Source organism: Phalacrocorax aristotelis, chromosome 13, assembly GCF_949628215.1.
Source record: "Phalacrocorax aristotelis chromosome 13, bGulAri2.1, whole genome shotgun sequence".
In the NCBI taxonomy this organism is placed as follows: domain Eukaryota; kingdom Metazoa; phylum Chordata; class Aves; order Suliformes; family Phalacrocoracidae; genus Phalacrocorax; species Phalacrocorax aristotelis.
The window spans coordinates 17,437,278-17,457,717 of record NC_134288.1 but is presented as its reverse complement, the minus strand read 5'-3'; the positions used below and the strand labels follow the sequence as shown (position 1 = coordinate 17,457,717).

At 47.7% G+C, this 20,440-nt stretch overlaps 1 long non-coding RNA gene across 1 annotated transcript in view; it reads left to right on the top strand.

Moving 5' to 3' along the window:
• The window catches only part of LOC142064078 (uncharacterized), a 111,829-nt gene extending 95,630 nt beyond the window's left edge, over window positions 1-16,199 (top strand). Inside the window, exon 8 of the long non-coding RNA XR_012662984.1 lies at window positions 15,980-16,199. This is a non-coding gene — a long non-coding RNA (uncharacterized LOC142064078). The remainder of the gene's footprint in view (window positions 1-15,979) is intronic.
• Window positions 16,200-20,440: the final 4,241 nt, after the last annotated feature.

The following is a 20,440-nucleotide window of genomic DNA, read 5'->3' as shown; positions in this document are numbered from 1 at the left end:
ATACGGACACTCGAATCTCCGGGTCCTCATCAGGACTGATAAAACTATGGGCAAGTTCCATTAAATGACACTGGAGAGGTTTGTTTTTGAAACGATTTAGAACTAGGTCATGCACGTGGGACTCAGGCTGGGTATCCTGGAGGGGAGCAAGGGACCTGTGTGCCTGGGCGAGCAAGCTACCTGCTGGACTGGAGACGGGGGGACACCACCCCTGTGTGCACTGGGCTTTACAGACTGCTGCCAGCTTTGGCCAGCAACACGTTAGCCTCTCCCTGGGGAGGGACGGTGACTCAGAGGGGTGTCTGAATCATCAGGGCTTCCCCTGGACAAGGCAGGGCTCGGGCACACCGCCCTGCCGCATGTCTGGCAGCGGGGATGGATGGGGAAGGAGCTTCCAGCTCCATAGCCCTGCAGCCCCGGGAGCAGTCTCGCTCCTGAAGGGCCTTACACCTGTAGAGCAGCCACAGGTGAGAAACAGGATCAAAGTGACACATGGCACTTGTAAAAGTCATTCTTATGACTTTTTTTCTTTTGGTGTATTTGCTTTTAGGGTCTGTTTTCAGTTCACTGGGGCTACAAACTACAGCAGCTTTCCTGCAAAGTCTGCAATAATGTGAAAACAGAAACGAGCAGTGAGTGGCTGTTGCAAGCTACATTGGCCTCCTGGCATTTTCGGTTGTTTCCACCCACCCTTGAAAATCATCTCTGGCCCAAAATGGAACTGTGAGCTGTACCACATGCTCTAAATGAAGTGCTAATTAAATACTTCTACTTAATGTAGACAACATTTCTTTGAAAAGACTGTAATGTATTGCAGATGTCATGAATTCCCTTAGAGGATGATGAAGGGAGCAACCTACTCTCTCAGAGGTAGGGATGTAACCCGGGTGGTTACCACTGATGAGGTCTAATGCTGAAACAGCACTCATCTGATCCAAGTTCCCACACACGCTCTCTCACAGCGACCTCGGTATCAGAAATACTGCAGGTGCTCCCATCTGGATGCACACTTTGACATGCGGGAGGTAAATGGCAGAGCCGTAGAGCTTGATAGATACTTGGATTCTGGAAGAAAACAGGTAAGAACGGCCAGACATTGCAGAAGAGGTCCTAAATCTCTCTGGGTGGAGGCCCCAGCTGTGCTGGAGGAGCTGGGCAGTGGTTTCTGGCTCAGGCCGTCCCAGTGCGGGACAGAGCTCCACAGCTTTGGGTTTAGCACATGCACTAACATCCTTTCTGGCAACAAGAGAAAGGCTGAAAATCCTGGTCCAGATTAGCTGGAAGGCACTGCTAAAATCGACTATTAAAATCATGGTCAATCTTTAGGTTTCAGGGTCAACGGCCATCAAGCTCAGAAGAGCCAGATCACCCAGCTTTTGGGATACGCTTATGCCATTAATGGACCGTAAGTTGAAGTGCATTTCAAAGTCCAGACTCAGCTTGCTTTCACGCAAGCTCTGGCGCAGGCTTAAGTCCAGCTCTAGCTCTGTCCTGAGGGAAGAGATTGAGCAAAATGGGTGTCTTTGTACAGGCCCAGGCTCTCATCAGCGCAGTCTGGGTGGATTAGAAAAAAGCAGGGCTGTGCATCAGGGATTCAGTTTTCCAGCAGGAATCCCAAACTTGGATTGAAACACTTCAAATGTATACCGGAGCCAAATTACCACCAGGCCAGTAGCTGGCCAAATGGACAGAAGCTTGTCCCGGCACTTGTCCCCGCACGCCTGTGCTCATCACACACTTGGCCTCTGTCCCCAGGCAGGCTCAGAGATCAAGTCCTCCTGGGTCACCTTTTGGGGGAGGAGATTTTTCTCATAATCCACAGGACTAGGAATCCAGGTTATGCTTTCTATGACAGTTTAGACCTTTGGGTGTCTGAGGGGCTACCTGTGAGGCACTGGCACTTTGGCTGAGCTTGGGCACCAGGGACGGGTCAGAGCAAGGCCCCCACTGCCCGCACTGGGGTGGGAAAGGGAGCTTCTGGAGTGTTTCAGCTGCAATGGTCAGAATACGCCCCACGCACAAACAGAGCCAGTAGGACGGAGAGAATAAACTAGGAAATTCGGTATTCATGCAGCTAGGGTTACTTACAGGCTTGGGGAAGGTCTCTGGTACTCTGACATCAGGATGGGAAAAAAGTCCTGATCAGGCAGAGATTCCAGCGGGGAGAGGAAGGAGCATGAGTCAGGATTCCTGGCTTTAGTTAGTTTGTGCTAACGAGCCTTGTTAGTGGTTTGCCTACTGCTACACCGGTTTGCTCTTCTAAATGGATGGTACTCTCCTACCTCGTTGAGATCAAATGATTAAGGTGTGTTAATGCAGGTGAAATAATATTTGTGTGGGACTTCCAGGCCCGCAGATGAACGTTGCAATAGTGCCTATGTTTTGGGGTGTCAGTAATGATGAATTAAATCTTCCGTTAACCCTGGATATGCGTAAGCTTGTAAGCCCAAATTGGAGGAGCTCGGCACTGAAGGGTTAACAGGTGGGAAAAAAGTCCAGTTCTTTCTTTTGTCGTTCTGACACATTTGGCTGCGAACTGCCGCCAGCATGAACCACCTCCAGCAGCACCTCCTCACTGCGCTCGCGGAGCTTTTCCACCGGCCCTGTGTCCCGCAGGTCTCCCCAGCAGAAAGGAAACTGGGTATTCATAGGTCCCAGGCTGCAAACTGAACGCCCTCTCTTTTTCTTTTGAAGGCTGCAGGCTTGTAAGGATCTGAAGCTGGTTTAGCAACTGTTCTCTGCAGCAGGATTGTGCTTATTGTGCAATGTTAAAGCAGTTATTTTTGTTAACAGAGTGAAGCCAGCACGCTTCCTTGCTGGTGGACTGTGGTATACCAAGTTTCTGCCTGCAGTGCCCGAAGTCTGCAGGCAAAATGGAGTCAAAGGGTGCAGAGAAGGATGCCTGGTCACCGTGGCAGTGCTGCTCCAGTTACCCTCAGCACGCTGTCCCTGGCCTGTCCCCCCCCTCAGCAGCTCTTCCACACAGGGCGGTTACGTCTCAGCTACCTCCATGTCCACTTTCACCTTCTCATTCCCGGGTAGAAGGTGTGGACACCCTGGTCCCCCGATGCTGGGACCAAACCAACCTCAGGCAGCCCCACACTTAGGGCATGGGGAGCAAATTGCTCCTTCCCAGGAGATCTGGGCATCCGGACAGTCTCCAAACAAGTGGCTTGTGAGGTGCCTGGTGGCTGTCAGTGAAGAATTAAGGGTGCAGCCACTGTAATCAGTGTTTTGGAGTAGCGCAGTTCATTTATTATTCACCTCTTGTGGGTTGGAAGGACATTTCAGGGTGGGATTCAAGCACGCAGAGGGGTCAGAGCCGCTTTGGTAGCTGTAGTAGGCACCAGCATGAGCCCACGGGGAGCTGGGGCTCTTGCGGTTGTACCGTGTGAATATATTCCAGGAGATACCAGAGTCAAAAGCAGAGAAAAATCTTCATTTTCAGAGTGATACAGCAATTAGCAATTAATTAGCACTATATTTGTTCTTCTTTGGCTGGGGCTGATAACAGTAATGGCTCAACTCTATGGAGATAGCTTCAAAGAATGTCTTTATAGTAAGAAATATGCAGCATCTTACTGTGTAGTGTATGAAAGCTGCTCCTGGAAAAAGTCATAGAATATTGCCACATTTCTTTTGAGATGGTTCTGCAATGTTGTGAGAGCTTTTTGGGGTTAGATGCTCTCTTGGGAGAAAGAATAGGTAGGAATCCAAGATGATGGAGAAACAAGAAAAAGGGGAGAAGGCAGATGGCAGGTGGGGAGCTTTGCTTTATACAGTAATATAGGTTGAGGATGTGAATTCAGTTGCCTGTTGCTATTTATCATGACCACATAAAATTCAAAGTACTTTGGTATTTAAATAGTTATAGATTCAGAGATGAGTCATGAAGCGGAGCTGGTATTTTATCCCTGGCCATGTTGGTGAATGGTTTTCTAACGCAAGGATCTTATTTCCACTCTCTCTACTTTAATGGTATCTCTGTTCTCAGATTATTTTGTTGCAGATAAAAGGGACGAAATGAAGAAAGCTAATGCTCTGGGGCTGTCTATTATTACAAACTTAATTATTCTCATTTAAAAAGCGCACTGCTACACAGTATTGCAGAGATATTGCAAGTTCTTACTCTGCAGAGAGAATTAATTGAGAAAGATACCTTCTGGCTTTGCTTCTGTAGGAAACTTTGAGGGAGTTTTTGCGGCTGTTGGTGAACAGGTCTCTGAGTCAAGCCTCGTTCTGCGCATCTTTTTGCCAAGGGACAATGTGTCATTCATGTGATAGCCACTGCAAGCATCTTGCACAAGGGAGGGAGTGTTTGGGAGTGCAGGGGAGCGTATCCAGTGGCATGAACTTAAACAGAAAGAAGAATCCTGCAAAGTCCAATTTTTGCATGTGGAAATGGGTATGATTTTCAGTTTTTCAAGTTAAATTCTCTTAGTATTTCTGGCTAAGGTAAGCGAGAACAGGGTGAAATTTGTATTATAAATAGGAACATTCACATGAAACTTATTTTGATACAACATGTTCTCTCTTGCTCTGAAGACAACTAGCTACTCAAGCAGCCCCTCTGTCCCTGAAAGAATTTGTAATGGCGCAGTGGTGGTTTTCCCCCCAAAAAAAAGAGTTAAGTTTGAGAGAAGACAGATCCTTGTCCCAAGGGAAGTATTGCTGGTGTTAGAGTCAGGGACCCCAGACAGAGGCTGCTTTTGGAAGATGCATGTTGAGGATTGTTAATGCTGGAGAGGGAACTGACTCATCACATCATCAATTCTGCTCCTCTGCCAGTACAGCACAAAACATCTTTTATCATCACGCGCTCTCTTTCTTCTTCTTTTCTTTTCTAAAGGGGTTTAAAACTGTTCAGTGTTCTCGTCCCCCCCGTTTCCAGCCTGGTGCTGCTCCCTGGCTGGTGGTTACCGTCTGGGGCGATGGAGCCCCCGGTTGCCCTGTGCAGGAGGACTTTTCCCATCGAGGCATCGTCAGGGACAAGCCAGAGGATGACTTTCTTGGCGTACGCTTTCACTCCTGGCACTGAGTTGCACACATACCCCTTAGCTGTAAGAAAGCTAAGCTTTCCCATCTGAGCCCTTTTTTTCTTTTTCTTTGCCTTAATCCCTCCGCTCTCTTTGTTGCGGAAAGCAGTGTTTATCTTAACAGGGACAGCAAGAACACTCTGGCCTCATAACTGCCACGAAGGCTACAGCATGGTCCAGACGGTACCAGTTTGCACTGATATTTTTCTGGAGCATGCCAACAACAAGCGGCTGCTGTGAGACCGAAATTGCTGCTTTTTTTTTCCTGTTCACATCTGCATTTGATTTTCAATCAAGGCTTGGTTGGTGAAAGGCCAACTAATCTACAGTGCTTAGGGGTTTTTTTGTTTGTGTTTAAGGGGCTGGTTTGAGCCAAGTTCAGTACCACAGTACTAGTTTTTAATAGATTTTTTTCCCTCTGAATTATAAGTACTTTTGGAGATACAGACTATTTCAAATGGATCTTATGGGAAAATTATTATTCACTGCTATTTCTTTGCATTAGTACCTTGTGTATGAGTGCCATGAAGGGCCGAGACCTTTCCGTGCCAGGTGCAGTTCAGCACACAACAAAAGGGCAAAGCCCACACCCAGGCCCTCGTGGTGCCCGGGGTGCTGCTGGGGAGGTGGGTGCCTCCAGCTTCGTGCTCTGGAGCCGCGGAATCAGGAAAGCTTGACTTGGGTGGGAACTAGGGGAGGAATTTCCGCAGGTTTTGCATGAAATGCCAGCATTTGTTTGGGCTGGTGTCACATCCTCTTCCACTTGCTGCTGTTGTGGCAGATGAAGAATTGGTTTTATATTGAAGATACATGAAAAGTCACTGTTTAATCAGAAACTTCAAGGGAACTCAAAAAAGATCCATCTGTGATTCAGCCATCTTAAGCTTTGGGGAACAAAAAGAGGAAAAAGTCTTGGATCACAGACTTTTCATTTTCTTGTGGCAATTTTTCTGTGAATTATAGTAACGGACTTTTCACTTTTGGGGGCAATTTTTCTGTGAATTGCAGTAACAGAAAGCACTGACCTGTGACTAACAGTCTACAGGAGGACTTCTAGTATTGCTTGCTGTCCTTTACTTATCCAAGGCTCCACTTGATACATAACACACTTTTAATAGAATTTTTTAAGCTGAACTTAGAGCTACTGTTGAAAGGTGCTGAACTGATAACCCTCTGAAACTACAGTTTCCTCTTAATGTGGGGTAAAATTGGTTGGGGGCACTGGCTGGATGAGGAAAAGGGCAAATTAATCACACTGCAGAGAAAGAACAGAAAAGGTAAAAGCAAGTGGTGTAACGCAGCAGTGGTACTGTGAACCATTAACACATCTCAGTGTTTGTGCCTGTATTTGAACGTGTGCTAGTGCAAAATCAGTGTAAAAATCTGCCTCGGTGAGCCTGTGTGTATATTGTACCTCCTCCGACCGTGTCTCAGCGTGGCACTGAAAGGCACTTCGCAGGGTCCCCAAAACCGGGGTGCCGAGACCTCCGAGCCTGTGCGAGCCCTGTAACGCGACAGGCTGCCGGGACTGAGGCTGTATGGCAAAAGCTTGAAAGGTCCCTTAATAATGGACAGCCCGGAGCTAAAATCTAGCATTCTTTTCTGGTTAGTTGTCTTTTAGCTAGCGAAGATATTAACTACAGTCTCTGCATGGAAACCCTTCTAATTTCCCACCTACCTTCAATTTTCTGGGTCAGTCCCAGTGGACGTGTGTTTAAAAATATGTAATAGTTGGAGGCTGAGTGTACGGTCGCCGTGTTCCTGTTTAGCCAGCCAACTGATGAAAGCTGGCAGCCTTGTTTGTACGGGGGATTAAATACTGGGGGGAGCTGGATGTGCCGGTTGTGCCGCCGGCGGTGGCTGCGCGCGCGCCTGCCGCTGACACCGTCCCGCGGCGTGACCGGCTCTCCTCCGCCTTACGTGGGAAGTAGAACACACAGAATTTTGAATCTTTACCTATTTCAGTCTTTGGGGGACATTCTTAGGGAGCTTGGGTCTGCAGTGTACTTGGTGCCACCTATTGCTTCCTTCCTTGCAGCACCTGAAAACCTTCCTCTTGATAAGGTTTGTGCTTATGGCCGGTATATCCATCTGCATGTCTGACCTAGGCACCAATGTAGGATGAGCAATTTTAGGTTTTTAATTGAAATTTCTTCCCTTCTCCCTGCTTGGCCTTCAGAAAAAAACTTTTTTTTTTTTTTTTTTTTGGAAGGAAGGAAGGAAAAGTTTTGAACTTCTGTTTACCTCATTTTGTTTGAACAGAGCCCTGTGTGTTAACCCTCCTCCGCACAATGGAACTCTGTACAGTGAAAATTGGCTAAGTGGGTCCTTATTCAGGATCATTCATCACCACGGCATGGCCTCGTGCATGCATGGCAGATTTACATCAGTGAAACTGAGGAAGAAAAACAAAAGGCCCATGATCTGAAGGAAGGGCTGGTGTTATTTATGAAGTGCCAGTAATGTGCTGAGGACTAGATGAAGATCTAATCAGCCTCGCTCTGCCAGGGTGCTGGTGGCCGGGTGACACGCCGCCGAACACTGCAGCGTGGAGGATAACGTGCTCAGCAGCGCGGGGCTCCTCAAAGCACGCTGTGCCGTGCATTTTGCACAGTAGGCTCTCACCTCCAGAACATGGGGCGTGCGTATGGGAAGCAAGTCTGATGAGTACAGACAGCAAAATTAGCTAAAGGAAATCGTGTTCCTGTTGCCTTTGCTTATTCGAAGCCTCAGGACCTTCACCAGGCCAGGGAGCCACAGGAGTTGTTTCAGATCCCACTTTGCTCATTTTGTCCATGCAAAATAAATCTTAGAATCACAGAATGCCCTGAGCTGGGAGGGACCCACAAGGATCATCGAGTCCAGCTCCTGTCCCTGCACAGGACAGCCCAAATTCACACCGTGTCTCTGAGGGCCTTATCCAAGGACTTCTTGAATCCCTGGGGAGCCTGTTCCAGTGCTCCACCACCCTCTGGGTGAAGAGCCTTCTCCTAATATCCAGCCTAAAATGCCAACAGATGTCAGAGGGGATGCAGAGATGAACAGAGAACGTGCTGCTTGGAGTGAGCGATTCGTCCTCCTCGAGGGGCTCAAACACAACCCCTCCCTGTTGTCTCTCCGCTGTGATCTGGCGAGGGATCAGCGGCACCCCTGGGGCTGTTACCCAGGAGCCCAGACCCGCGAGCCGGGCTCGGGCTGACCTCGTCAGGAGCGTCGGTACCATGGTGCTGGGCTGGGTGCAGGGTGCGTGGCTCATTCACACATTCTCAGCTGTGTCATAGCAATGGCAATTCTTGCTCAACAGCCAGTTGCCAGGCCATGAGGAAGCCTTCTCCCACTCCCTGCATCCTGGTGGTTTGCGTTAAAGGGGAAATTGCATGTCTTGGCACCACGCGAGATGAGAGTTGTTCTGGTTTCTGAGGCGTTGCTTTTTGGTGAGTGTCTCCAGCTGCTGCACTCCCCTTCGCTCAGGGCACTGACTCATGCTTTTTGCCATCACGATAAGTCTGTTTTCATAAACAAAATTGAGTGCACTGTGTTTATTCATTAGGGAGATTTGAAGTCTCTCAGCAACCAAGAAATATGCTTTGTGGGATAAACTCTCCCTCCCTCTTCCCCGCTTTTCTCTTTAACAGCTAAGGGAAAGAAGATTTGGGAGAACGCTGGCCCGATGCTGCCCGCGGGCTGGTTCTGTGCCTGCTGTGTGCAACACCGCGACTGAGGAGACGGTATTGACTGTCCAGCTGGGGTCGGTACCTCTCAGAGACTCAGTGCTCTGGAGAGGGACATTGTAAATTGCACAAAGGTGAACAGGAAAAAAATGGGGCAGGTTTAATGAACCGGGCTCTAAACAACGCTGCAGGTAAGCCCAGCGCAGATGAGGGGTCCCGGCTTGACAGCCAGAGAGAGAAGCTTGTCTGGCATGTGGATGGCTCCGTGCCAGCGGCTCTCTTACGGATGGTTTTGGGCAGGAGCGGGCGTGGGCAAAGCCAAGCAAGGCATGCTGCCGGCTCTGCTGCTCTTCTCCCTGCAGCGCCCATCCCAACCGCAGCCGCCTTCTCTCCTTCCCACAGTGGGAACACAGCTGGATCCGGCCCCTTACCCTAAGTGCGGGTAAATTCGGTTTGGTCAAGGCAAATTCAGTTTGCCCTCAGTGCTGATAGGTTTTGGGCTGGGTCTGCAGCAGGGTGCGGGGCTCGTGCAGCCTCGCCGTGCCGCGACTGCCCGCTTTTGGGTGTCGCTCCTCCCCGCTGCCAAGGCTCCCGCCGTCGCCGCCACCTGGGATATCTGATGTATTGGTGACATTGATGTTTCTTCGTTAAGGGCTGGACTAATGCCCACAACATAATTTGAGAGAAAAGGAAAATCTTCAAATGAAATAAAATCAAATCCAATGGGAACTGTATGAGCGAGTTCATGGCAACAGGATGGAGAAAATGGGACTGAAACAACCCGTGCTCTCGCTCAGTGTAAAGTGTAAAGGCAAGAAGCAACCGGGAGATGGCACTCAGCACGTGAGGAGCCAGCCTCCAGTTAAACTAATAAATAAGCCCCTGCGATTCATACGAGTTTTAACTCAAGCATCCTGGTCAACAGATTCTGCACCTTGGTCAGCTGCAGAACTGCGTGGGGAGAAGTCCAGAATGTCAAGGTCCGGAGCATTATTAAGACAGATAAATTCTGATGTGAGCATGAGAAAATGAACTGGATAAGAATCAGCAAGTCTGTGTAAGGACGTGTCTTGCTCGTATCAGCCCACCAATATAAATTTACTCCCTAATGTACGTTGCCTGTTAGTGTAAGCGTGGTGGGGCACCCACTGCTCCTTCTGAAATTGGGTTTATGTTCTGGAACCCAAATCAGACTTGCAAAGCGTTTCCCATTCTGAGTGCGTGCTTCCATTCAGGTAGCTTTAAACCTGCAGAAGAGAATTTAGAAATAAGTAGTCCCCAGACTAGTGGGGAGCAGTGAGGGGAGCAATTCGGTTGGCCAGGTGTGATGGCAATAGACACAGAGTGTAATCCCAGCCTCCAAAATAGCGAGATCTGGCTTTGAACATTGATTAATAAAACCATGTTATTATTACAGGGTGGAAAATATAGCTTGGATTTCTACTTATAATGACTACCCAGTGACTTCTTTATTAGTATGCAAATTTTGTACCCACAGAAGAGGAAATAAACGTGGAATTTGCTGTCTTTGCAGCAAATGTAGAAGGTATTTTGGGCATTCTTGAAATCCCACTTTCTACCACATGCCGTAAATGAAGTGAGTACCTTTCGCTTGTGCTTTAGAGGGATCCATAAATCAGAAACAAAGGACAGCAGAATAACAGGGTGGTGTTTCTCCTTCTAGTACACCAGATACCCCGTGCCAACAGCAACAACGTCAACGTGACCTGCGGTTTCTGTGCCAGACGGTTCTTTGGGACCCGAGCGTGGCGGTTGCTTACCTTCCAGTGCACAGAGCCAGCCCCCGCTTGCCAGCACCGTCTTCCTCAGGGGGTCGTTCCTCAGTAAGAGGTGCTGGCAGCCAGCTCAGACTTCATGAATCTGGGGGAGTGGGAGCACAGATACTGATCTGGGCTCAGAGCTCTGATAACTGGTCTCTGTCCCCAGTTATCATCGCAGTTTCTGGAGCTGGGGCTTTGGGTGAGTCCCTTCTCCGTGCCTCAGTTTCACCGTCTGTACAAACACGGTTATAATATTTCCTTGAGAAATTTTGTGCTGTGTGGGTGGAAAAACGCTGGGCACAACCAAGGAATTTTGTAATTTTAAAATGTTTAAAATTTTGGAATGTTTTGATTTCTGTGTGATTGACAGCAGGGGGTCTTCTGGCTTGGGTTCCCACGTGGAAAACTGGATACACTGACATGTGTAGGAGTCTGTTGGATTGAAAAGCACCATGTCTTCAAAAGCGTAACCAGATGGACTGTCCTGCTAAATAGGCACAAGTCTGTGACCGTGAATAATTCTTCAAAGGAGACATCTTAACCTGCAGCTGTTCTCTCACTGGTGCGTCTACAAACACTGTGGCACACACTTCTACTTCTGTTGCTCTTGGATCCTTTCGCCAACTGAAAAATGCTCTGGGCAAAGTGATGGCCAGGTAGGATGGAAAAGTCCAGTTTCCAGCTCCCGTCAGGCCAGGCTCTGGCTCTGATTGCTTATAAAACACCTGACAGATGAATCTCTGCATCTCACGCAGAAGTGAACTGTCGTCTTCGTCGCCTGCAGGGGGTTCTGCTCAACCCCTACCTCCCTCTGAGAGACGGAGCCAGCGAGCCGCCATCAGGTGCTGCCCTTTGCAAACCAGAGGTGTGTAGGTCTTGAAGAACTCCAACACCTTTTCTAAGAAGTCCTGGCTTGTGTCAAGTCTGCTTATGTAAGAAACCGAAAAAAACCCACCACCGACATAGAAGAGTTGCGTGATGAGCTCCAAGTCCACAAACGGGTCTGCATCTCTGTTAAGGGTGGGTTCGAAGGTTTCCACCAGCCAAAGCTTCCAGCACATTCAGATGTGGTGCCTTGGAGTGTCAGGCTCTAAAAAATCGCCTCTAAAATAATCTCTAAATAATTGAAACTCAAACTTATGTGTCACATATTTGAACCACCCAGGTTTAGAGTTTGGAGAAAGCTCAGGGTTATTTCTCTTGCTGCATATTTTTCCTACTGGGTCACGATGCTTATCAGGTGCAAGGACGGTTGCTCAAAAAACACCCCAACCAACCAACCAACCAACAACAAAAAAAACCCAACAACCCAGAACACCCTTATCCTCAGATTTTCTTTTCATCCATCAAATCCCTCTTATTTCCTTAAGTTCTCCTGATGGAGATCTCACTATGGGTAAGAAAAACAAAAGCGCTGAGCCTTCGTCGTTAGTCTTATTTCAGAGGGCTTCAGGTTGGCCAGGAAGATTCGGGTTTGTGCGATATAACTTTGGGAAGATGGATTAGTCCTGGACTGTGACCAACACAAAATGGATCTTGTTTAGGTGTAGCTCCTTAGTTATAAAATATACATATTTAGCTTAACTTTTTTCTAAAGAATGGGGGGATAATTTTAAAATGGTTAATTGTTGCTAAACCCACTCCGTTGTGTGAACCAGAGAAGTTGTAGGGGCTGCGGTCAGAGAGTGTCAGCTGGCGTAGGGCACGACGACTCCATCCTTGCTCTGGTTCCGTACCACGCGCCGAGGCCGGTGGCCAGCCGGTGGCCGGCTGCTGTTTGCCACGTGGGCTTGGTGCGGTTTTCCCAGCTGCGAAATGGGGTGATTGGCTCTGGGAGACCAACGGGAGCGCGCTGTGTCGGGGAACGAAGAGAAAGGCCGGGAAGTCGCGTAGCCATCGCAGCAGCTGTGCAAACACTGGTTTGTTACAGAGCTGCTGCAATTAATAGAAAAGGTGTCACCTATGATCGTCGCCCGCTGTCCGGTGTGTGAAACACGGTGGCGGAGCTCAGCCCGGGAAGGCTCCCTGCTTTCTTACGAGGGAGCTGAGCAGCACAAGGTGAACCAAGCTCCGCTGAAGGCTGGAAAAACAAGGTTTTTCCAGACAAAACAGTTTTCACAATCATGAAACACTTCCTAGTCTTGGCATAGCTTTGGCAGAGCTGGGGAGAGATGGCTGGGAAGCCCCGAGGGGAGGGCGGGGGTGTCTGCCTGCCTGTGTCTTGGTCTCAGAAAGGCTGGCCAAGTCGCCCCATGCTTGGAAAAGTGCGTGTGTCTGTCTTGAGGGGGGAACTGCTTTGCCTGGCAGCGCTTCTTGCTGTCTTTTGCCATCAGAGTGGGGAGGACTGGGGGGGGCAGCACGCTCTGCTGCCTGCAAATGCATCCCGGTCACAGGCCAGCAGTGCAAGGCGTGAGGGTGCAACGGGCGAGGGTGTGCTGGGCGAGGTTGCAATGTGTGTGGGTGTAATGTGCAAGGGTGTGCTGGGCGAGGGTGCAGCACGTGGTGGTGCAGTGGGTCTGCTGCCAGTGGCAACCCTGCCTCCCTCTCCCCCGAGGGCTGAACCCACCTGGGAGTGGGGTTTTCCGTGGCCAGGACACTTAAGCTCCCGCTGGCAGGAGGCCACCCCACCTCGGCAGGGGGGGCTCCCATGGGGCGTGGGGAGGTTGCAGGATCGGTGCCACAGCGGTGAGCGCGCTCCCTGCAGAGGGCAGTGACATTCTGCGCTGCAGCAAAACCCTCGCTGTATTTCACCGGACCTTTTTTTCTTGCTAAGGGTGGGGGGGAAACACAACAAACCAAAAAAAAAAACCCCAGCCATCCCTCCACGCAGCCCAAAGAGCAAATTTTCTATGAACTTTCTTTGGCTGCAGCCTGGAGGGAGCAATGCCATTGTGAGGCAAAGGATCACATAGCCCGTTCCCATATAAAAGCCCAGGAAATGTAAGATATTTGGGCATGGTTCAATTACATTTATTCCTTCCATTTATTTGTTATGTTATATGGCCTTTTTAAAGGCAAATGAAGCCAATACAGTTTCTTGCAAGAGCCCTGTGTACACAGCACAAATCCAGATACATCGACCCGCTTGAGGTTAGAACTGGGAAAAAGCGTAAGGAAAGACAGACACTCCTGCGCTAATGGTAGACTGAGGTAGTCACTGGAGACTTCCACTCTGAAAAGAAAAGTCTCTCTCTCCCCCTTTCCCTTAGTGAAGCCTAGCATGAGAACGCTTAGAAATTAAATGTCTGTTGGGCTTCCGTTTCAGTGGGTTGCTTGTGCGGATATAATCGGGCGTCTGAGAAGGCTTTCGTGACACTACGTGTCTTTCAATAAGGTTATATAAAGGGTCCTTGAAAAATTTACCCAGGCCAACTTAAACCTTCACGACTCTTTGTCTCACCAGTGATGTAGCCTTACCGAGTGTTTGATATATTAAGAGTGTCCAGAGGGAGCAGGTCAAAGCTGAGACCTTACTAAGGAAAAATAACCTGCCAGTCAACGAAGCTTCACTTCGACTGAATCGTAGCCAATGGCATATTAAAAAATACACGAATTCCCATCACTGGCGTGTTCATGGACTCTTGCCTAGCACGGCGCAGAGCCAGCATGGCCAGCCTGCCCCGCTTTGGGGGGCCCGACAGCTGGGCTGCTGTTGGGGTGCCCGTACAGCACCTGAGCAGACTGCTGTGCTGCTGCTGGCGACCTTCGAAAGGCCCATGCTGTGAAGCCGCTTTATAAACAAGCCTGGGGAGTTTTGGGCACTAGCAGTAACTCTCATGGTAAGTAAATGAGGCCCCATTTCCCATGGCTGCTTTTTGATTATGCTGGAAACCCTTTAATTTTAATTTGGGATGGGGAAAGTTTGCTGGTGGTTGCAATAAGCCTGCAACGCATGGTCATCCTTCCTGCCCGTGCTTCCCAGAGAGCGGACGAGCGCTTAGGCCAGCCCCATCGCTCGCCATGCAGCACACGTGCGGTCATCGCCACGGACTCATCCTTCCCCAGCCACTTTGTAATTTGTCTTTCAGCTAGAAGCAGATATGTATTTTGGTATATAAAGGGTGGAGATAAAGCAAGTAGCTTCAGATGCTGTAGCACAGGTTAGGGCAAACTTTGCAAGGAATCAGGCAATGAGATGAGAGACTGTGTGAATCTTTGGTGGCTTTTGATGCCTTGAGTTTACCGGGAATGAAAAGTTAAGGCAGGTGGGTTTGTGACAATTTCTGACATTGCAAAAAAAGAACGTAAATTAAGAGTGGGGGGAAGCATATAGTTGGCAAAAAAGTCATTGATATTATCTGTCAAGACTAATATGACTCAGACTTGACTCTTTCTGTGATTACTCCTAGGCTATCATTAGAAGCCTGCCACAAAACCACAGCGTTCATCTCTCTTCTGCTCGGCAGGCAGAGAGGCTGTAATATTTTCCCCTCAGCCGCGCTGCTTACTGCTCCGCCGACGGCTCCCACCAAGGGCCGGGAGGGCACGTCGGCGCAGGCAGTCACGGCGGCTTTGCTGGAGGGAGGCTTCCGAAAGCTCTTGTCCTAATCCACCCTAAACCTTCAGCAGCGTTTCGGACCGGGCGTTCTCGGTTGCTGCTCTCAGCTCGCGGTGGCAGATGGACTGGATCGCTCCCGGGGGGACCCTTGAGTCGTGTTTCTCTGCTCTTTTTTAGCGGCACTGCTGGAGGAGAGGGCGCGGGGCAGCGGCGGGGCTCCTGCACACGGCCGGCACTGACCCGGCTGCCTCCACCTCCGCCGGCGGCAGAGGGACAGGGTAGGTGCCCGTGTCAGGCCCAGAGGTCCAATGAGTTAAGCTGCGGTTTCTTAGTGCTGGTTTCTTACCAGCCCCAAGGCACAGCCTAGCCCTTAGAGCAGTTAATATTGCCTAGAAATAACTTCTTTAGTTGCATATACTCCTGTAGTTGTGCACAGATGCTGCAGTTGCGCGAGGAGGGTTTGTTAAGCTTTTAGCTTGGTTTCTGGAGACGGCAAGGCTGGACCGGTGACCGCCGGCTGCTTGCTCCCCGTACCCATCCCTGGCCTGAAAGTCCATTTAATCCAAAATCAGAGCGCTGAGCTCTCGCAGGTAGTTAGACAGCTAATAGGCTGCGGTGCTCAAAATAGATATATCCTTTTACTATTTATATTGCTCTATATCTGAGCAACAGATAGAGACTGTTTGTATCTTATGCGCCTGCCTGCCTTGTTCTGGTCTGCCTCTGTGCTTTCCTGCTTGATTTCAGCCACGATTTCGGTCCTGCCGTCTACTGAATAAAGAGGTGCCTTTGTGCTGCAGCCACCTCCAGCGAGCGGCTCCTGCCAGCCTCCCCCGCCGCCCCCGTCCCCCATCCCAGAGGTTAAGTGGTTCCTCACAACCTCAGCAATTCTGCTGTGCCAGCACTCTCGCCCGCCGGTTTAGTAGGAGCTCAGATCCTGTGCCGTGGCCTTCCCTTCCCTAAATAAAAATAACTCAGGCCTCTCTTCCACAGGAGCTCACCGAGGTGACTGATAGCTGCTGCAGGAGCCGGCGGCCCCGCGAAGGCGCAGGGGGTGAGCCGGGACAGGGAAGGTGAGGACGGGGTGGGATGGGAGCTCGTCTCTCCCGGTTGAGCACGGCCACCTGAGCAAGCCAGTGATGATGTATTTAGAAAAGAATCTGGTATGAAGCCAAAAGGCAGCTTCTTAAATTGAGTAAATTACATTTGTATTAAAAAAAAAAAAAAGAACTTGTAAATCGCATATTCACACAACGGAGCACGCGAGCGAGCGAGCTCTCATACGAAACCCAGATGTTCATTAGAAACATGAATTTTTCTTCCTTGCTGCTACCATGAAAAGTAAAACTGGGAAAAAAGTCAGCTGTGGTGAAGGGGTATAAAGGTGTGAGTTAAGTCTACAAAACCCAGGAAAGTTCCCGTTAAGACTAAAAATCTGGGGTGCTGTTGTAGTCTTTTAATTTGGACCCAAGGTATAAATTAAAGCCAGAGTATCAGGTCAGGTGCTCAAGCTCTCAGCCCTTAGCTGTGGAATTTCCAGGTTAAGTTACGTAAATTTTCCTGTTGCTGGATAAAGCTAAAATCCTGTGTGCCATATATTTGCTCATCATAAAATGTTCTCTCCTAGCCAGTAACAGCTTCTTTGTTGGCGAAGCCTGTCTGGTTTATGAGCTTCCCAGCCTTTGTAGAGCGTACTGGGAGTTAAGAACTTCCACATGGCGCTTGCTCTAAGGTTTTTGTGAATAAGCAAAGCAAAGCGCTTGCTCTAGGTCCAGCAAACGCATCGAATATGGTTTGAATTCTCTGTTTTTAAATGCAAAGGATAATATTGATTTTGTTAAGGTAAATGTCTTTAATTGTGCGCTATATAAACGCAACTCTTACTGAGACATAATGGGCTCCGGGCATTCTTCCAGCACAGCAGTATGAAAATGTATCTTTTAGTCTCTCCAGTAGAGAAATGCAGAATGAAGATTTGGATGAACAGAAATTAAATGTCTCTAAAAAGCATATACTGATGTGGAAGGACATTTACCCAGATGGCAATTAATGCTGTGTTAAGGGCAAAGCTCTGGATTGTTTAGTGCGTTTTATTGAGGTGGTGCTGGTGGGAATAGAAAACTGAGGGGAAAATAGACAGTAAGAGAAGACGAAGATGTTAATAAAATTGTCACTGCATGACTCAGTCTATCTCATCTACAGAAACGGGCTGGGCCCTTGATGCACAGGGTCTCGCGGCCCGCGTGAAGCAGCAGCCACACTCCGGACCCCTCCTGCACATCCCCTGCGTGAGTAGTCAGGAGGGGGAGGGCAAGACTAGCAAGTGGGTGACTCACCCACTTGGTATTAGTTTATCAAAGGCAATAAAGATATTTAAGACTAGACCAATCACTCATGCAGCAGATGATATCCTTTCATTTATTGCTAAAATACCAAAGTACAGGCAATATATAAAAATATTTTACAGACTGCAAAAAAATCATTACATTGGAGGTTAACAATGTTGTTGTAAGGATGTGAACGATATAAACCCCTTTCAAATTCTTAGAAGTTAGGCTTTTGAACAAACGGTTTGAACCGACGTTAGGATTATTTGGGTGACAATTGCTCACTCGCGCATCTGCTAACAGACGGGTTTACCCGAACGCACGCCGCAGGCCTTCAGCGAGGAGGCCTGGACCTCAGGGAGGGGATCACTTCCTAATTACACACGCTCGCACACACTCACGCACAAACAGGCAAGTCCCAGTTAGGCCACCGTTGTGAAGACTGAGCTGTAGCTCGATGCTCCGCTCCCAGGTCTCACCACACTACTGGTGTAGTAAGGTACTCACCAGCATCAGGAAAACGCTGGCCCGTTAATCCTGGAGTAACTGATTATTCCAACAAGACACCTGTGGATTGCTGGGCGATTACGGACACATAAACCATTATGCATTTTTGTGACTCAGCCATTCCAGAACTTCCTACCCATTTTTGCTATTGTATAATAGTTATTGAAAAGAACCTCAACACACTAACTTTTCCCCAGATAACCGCTCGTTTCCCGGCCATACGATCTTTTACAGTACCAGCACCTTCATTTGAAATCTATTGCGATGTTGGTCAGGTACCAATTTCTGGTTTTTTGTAGAGCTGGAGCAATGAAAATGGCTAAACAAATCTTTAACAGACCACGGCAGATTAGATACTGGCTGGCAGCTAAACAAATTGCTATCAGCTGTCACCCGCTGCAGTTATAAAGTGGCAGGCATTAAAAAAGACAGACGTCAATCTTACATCAAACGTACAAAGAGGTGGATTATTCATTCTGAACCGAGATGGTAAAGAATTATAACTTCCCACGTGTGAGGGCAGCTAGATGCCTTACATTTACAGGCAAGAAATCACTGCAGCGTAAACGAAGAGTGAAACGGTTGGTTTCTGGAGAATTTGCAATTCACCCATTCTAAACCCAACATCGGGGGTCTCTTCCTATTGCACAGGAATACCTACATAAATAACAAACACTCAGAATCGCAGCTAAACTGGAATATCAGATGATTGCAAGTGGTGCAAAATTGATGAAGATCTGAATCAATTTAAGATTGGAAATTAAGACAGTCATTTTCTTGAATCCCATCTGGCAGATATTTGTTCCCTATTAAGTAGCAATTTGGAAAGAAATGCAGGGGGAAAAGTCAGATTGAAATATTTAGAAACATATTTCTGAAGTGTTTAAAGCTGTCTTTGAAGTCTTTGGAAAATCTATCAAATGCATCTTTTTTTAGGACAATAACAATTCAACAACAATTGCATAGAAAATTAATACACTTAGAAAATGAAAACCGATCCGTTATAAATACTATCCTTAATCCAAAAGGCGTTGCATATTTGGTCAGACAAAAAGCATAGACACTTTTTTGTAAAGGTATGGATTACAAAATATACTTTAAAAAAACATGCTAGCTAATTTGAGAACTGTTTTAGATACGTTATTAAGCAGCAGCATTTTATACAATAGAGAATAACATAGTGCTGGTCTTGGAAATATTCTACATTCAGAAAATGTTGTATTCCTACAAGAAGAATGGAAGTGATACATATTTACATGGATACAAATAAAGCAAGTGCAAAAACCACGGCTCTTCTACATTCTTTCTACCAATAAAAACACATACATTAGACTCTTTCGTTCCATCGCTGTTGTTCAGGTGTTACATTTTGCTCATTCTCATGGAGAAAAACAAAATCGGGACTTCATACTTCATTGCAAGTATCTTCATGATCACTCTCCTGGCAAACCGTACCTCCAACATTCGTAACTGACAAGAAAAAGATCTTCCTGATATCTCTCCACTCCCATTCCACTCTCAGAATGTTTACATATCATGAATGATGGTTTTATTCTACGTATTCATATATTTGATGCAGAAGTTTATAGAAGCTCATCCTGTACTTGCAGCCAAAGCTTGGATGGAAAAATGGAAGTAAAACCAAAACAAAACAAAAATGCACGCGCACACACACAAAAATGAGAGATGAACTTTGCGTTCCACCGAGCCCCATGTACTTCGCATGGCCTGACTTTGATGGAAACCGCATTCGCGTTGGTCACCCTGCAGACACTCTCTTTGGAAGCCTTTGGTACAATGGCAGGAAGGCACTGTGGTGAAACATTCAGATAACTGAGGAAAGACAGCCTTTCCTCATGTGCAAATATGGCTATCTTCCAGATAAAGTGAGAACAAATTGCTCACAGAAATGGTATTAACTCTTCCAAGGTTAAGCTAATGCTTCTACAGAAAGGGAGCAAGCTGTATTAAGTAGCAAAATAGTAACACTGGAGAAACACTGCCCAGCAAGAACAGGAAATAATTTAGCACTGTGTATTTTGAAGTTCTTCAGCCTAGCTATGTAATTGTAACATACTGGGTTTCCCTTTAAAAAGCGACACCAATGCATAAAGCTGTGTCTGAGGCTACTCCTTTTTGTCCGGAAATAAATATAATGTTGGTTAAAGCTGTATTATTTAACTAACAGTTGCGTGTAAAAGTGGATAGGGTAGCCCAGCCTGGCCTCATGTAGCTGTAAATAAAACCACTAAAATGTAGTCTATATTATATACATCTTATGACCCCTCGATCCAGTAGCCGGCTTCATGTGCTTCCGACCGTCTGGCTGACTGGAGCCGGTTACAGGAGCGTGACCCAAGGTTGTACAGGTGTGTGTTCATATAGACTCATATGTATAGAATATAACCATATATACGGTTATATTGTATAAATATACATGTATATGCACCTACACAAACACACATACAGATTAATAGCTATGCATTAAAAAATGAGGAAGCCCTGCAGCTCGTGCAAGCACAAGTAAAGCACTTGTAACATATTTTTTAAAACAAACCAAAAAAAGCCTCTGTCCCAATAGCAAAGTACCCAACAGCCCACCTAAGCGCACTGGAAATCT